We start from the raw sequence: 2,365 nt of genomic DNA, 5'->3' as shown, positions 1-2,365 counted from the left end.
AGGGCTGCTCCTTCGGGAGCGGGGAGTCATTGCTAGTGCCTGTAAGTGTTGTCTCTTTTGGGCAAGGCTCTGTGTGTGCGTGTGTGTGTGTGTGTGTGTGTGTAAGAGTGTTTCTTTCTTACTAGTCAATTAATAGACTGTGGTTTCTTTTGTTGCTGTTGCTCCTCTGAAAGGGTGAATATTTTATGCCTGGAGGATACCGCCTCCCTGAGAGACACCTGCTGCCCCAAAGCACACCCGTGGCCAGCAGCTCTGGATTGGCCAGACCGGGCGTGGCCTTTCTGTTTTGCTGAGGAATGTCTCCAGCTGCCATGCTGTTGGCGCCCCGGACCCGTCCCCGCAGAGCCCAAGGCTCACCGTCACCCTCGTCGTATGGATCGCAGGGGCGCCTCCACGGCCGAGGAGAGGGCCCTCCACTCGGGAACACCACGTCCCACAAGGTGAGGAATGAGGCTCTGGGACAGTCGGTGAACCCCGTGGTTCATCCCATTATGTTCCTGATGATCTGTGATGAGACTATAACCCACATATGTTTCTCTCCATCTTTTTTTTTTTTTTAAGATTTTATTCATTTATTCATGAGAGACATAGAGAGAGAGGCAGAGACACAGGCAGAGGGAGAAGCAGGAGCCCCATGCGGGGGTGGGGGTGGGGGTGGGGGTGGGGGGACTCCATCTCAGGACCCTGAGATCATGCCCTGAGGCAGAGGTAGCTTCACTGAGCCCCAAGTGCCCCTCTATCGTTCTTATTTAAAAAAAAAAAAAAGTGTACACACCTCAGTGGCTTTCAGCACTTTCACAACGTGGTGCAACCATCGCCTTATCTATTTCCAAAGTGTCTTCATCACCTCAAACGGAAACTCTGTCCCCATTAACAATAGCTCCCCACTGCCCCCCCACCCCCAGCCCCGGTGACCACCATTCTACTTTGTCTCTCAGGACTTTCCTGGGCGGGGCGCCCCAGCTGAGGGGAAGCACACAGTGTCTGTCCTCTGGTGTCTGTTTCAATTAGCACCGTGTGCCTGAGGCCCGGTCACGCCGTAGCCTGTGCCAGCGCTTCATCCCTTTGTACGGCTGCATGATATTCCACGGCGTGTAGAGACCACGCTTTCTTCCTCTAGACATCTGCTGATGGACATCTCGGGGGGGCCCACGTTTTAGCTATTGCGAATAATGCCTCAAGGAACAGTGGTGTACAAGTATCCGTTTGAGCCTCTGTTTTCAATTCTTTTGGATTTATGCCTCGGACTGGAATTTGCTGAGTCATATGGTAACTTCATGCTTCGCATTTTGAGGGATCACCAAACTGTTTTCCACAGCAGCTGCCTCATTTTACCTTCCCATCAGCGGTACACAAGAGTTCAAATGTCAGTACATCGTTTCTAACACTTGGGGATGAAGTAGCATGTCACTGTGGTTCTTGTTTGGTTTGGTTTTTACTTTTTTTGTTGGTTTTATTATGCAGTACATTAATACAGTGCATAACCTTCCAGAAGGGGTAGATGAGCATAACCGAGTTATTTTTCATCAATCAGGAAAATGCTTCTTTGATCGATATTCTCCAAACCCCTTGACACATGGTAACGATTAACTCCACAGACGCACCACTTTCCATCAAACTCCACTGACATGAGTAATTGGCAAATCTTTTTTCCTTGCCCCCATTAGTGAATCTGTAGATATGTGCAGTCGCTATGCTGGGGATGAGCAAGCACATGGCCATGACGTCGATCCCGGGTAGCATCTCGAACCACATTGGGCCAGGCTGTGGTTGCCAAGGCCAAACCCTTTGTCACTGTGGTTTTGATTTGCATTTCCCTAACTAATGATGGTGAACATCTTTTCAGGTGCTTAGTGGCCATTTGTATATCTTTTTTTGAGAAATGTCTATTCAGACCTTTTGTACATTTTTTTAAAAAAAGATGTTATTTATTTATTCATGATAGACAGAGAGAGAGAGAGAGAGAGAGAGAACCAAAGGCACAGGCAGAGTGAGAAGCAGGCTCCATGCAAGAAGCCTGATGTGGGACTTAATCCGCGGACTCCAGGATCAGGCCCTGGGCTGAAGGCAGGCACTAAACCACTGAGCCACCCAGGGATCCCCGACACTTTGTACATTTTTAAACTGAGTTTGCCTTTTTGTTGTTGAGTTGGAGTAGTTTATATATTCTGGTTATTAAATCCTTATCATATATGTGATTTGTTAAATATTTTCTCTTATTCTCTTGGTTGTCTTTTTACTTTCTTAATCATGCCTTTGGGGCCCCTGGGGCTGACTCAGTCGGTGGAGCATGTGGCTCTTGATCTGGGTTGAGTTCAAACCCCACGTTGGGTGTAGAGATTGCTTAAAAATAAAATCTTAAAAA

General features: G+C 48.0%; 1 pseudogene; it reads right to left on the bottom strand.

Annotated features, from left to right (window-relative positions):
* Nucleotides 1–665: 665 nt before the first annotated feature.
* LOC112916795 (NADH dehydrogenase [ubiquinone] 1 alpha subcomplex subunit 1 pseudogene) lies at nt 666–1,951 on the bottom strand (annotated as a pseudogene).
* Nucleotides 1,952–2,365: the final 414 nt, after the last annotated feature.

This window comes from Vulpes vulpes, chromosome 8 (assembly GCF_048418805.1).
Source record: "Vulpes vulpes isolate BD-2025 chromosome 8, VulVul3, whole genome shotgun sequence".
Taxonomy (NCBI): Eukaryota; Metazoa; Chordata; class Mammalia; order Carnivora; family Canidae; genus Vulpes; species Vulpes vulpes.
This window is presented reverse-complemented; position numbering and strand designations above follow the sequence as displayed.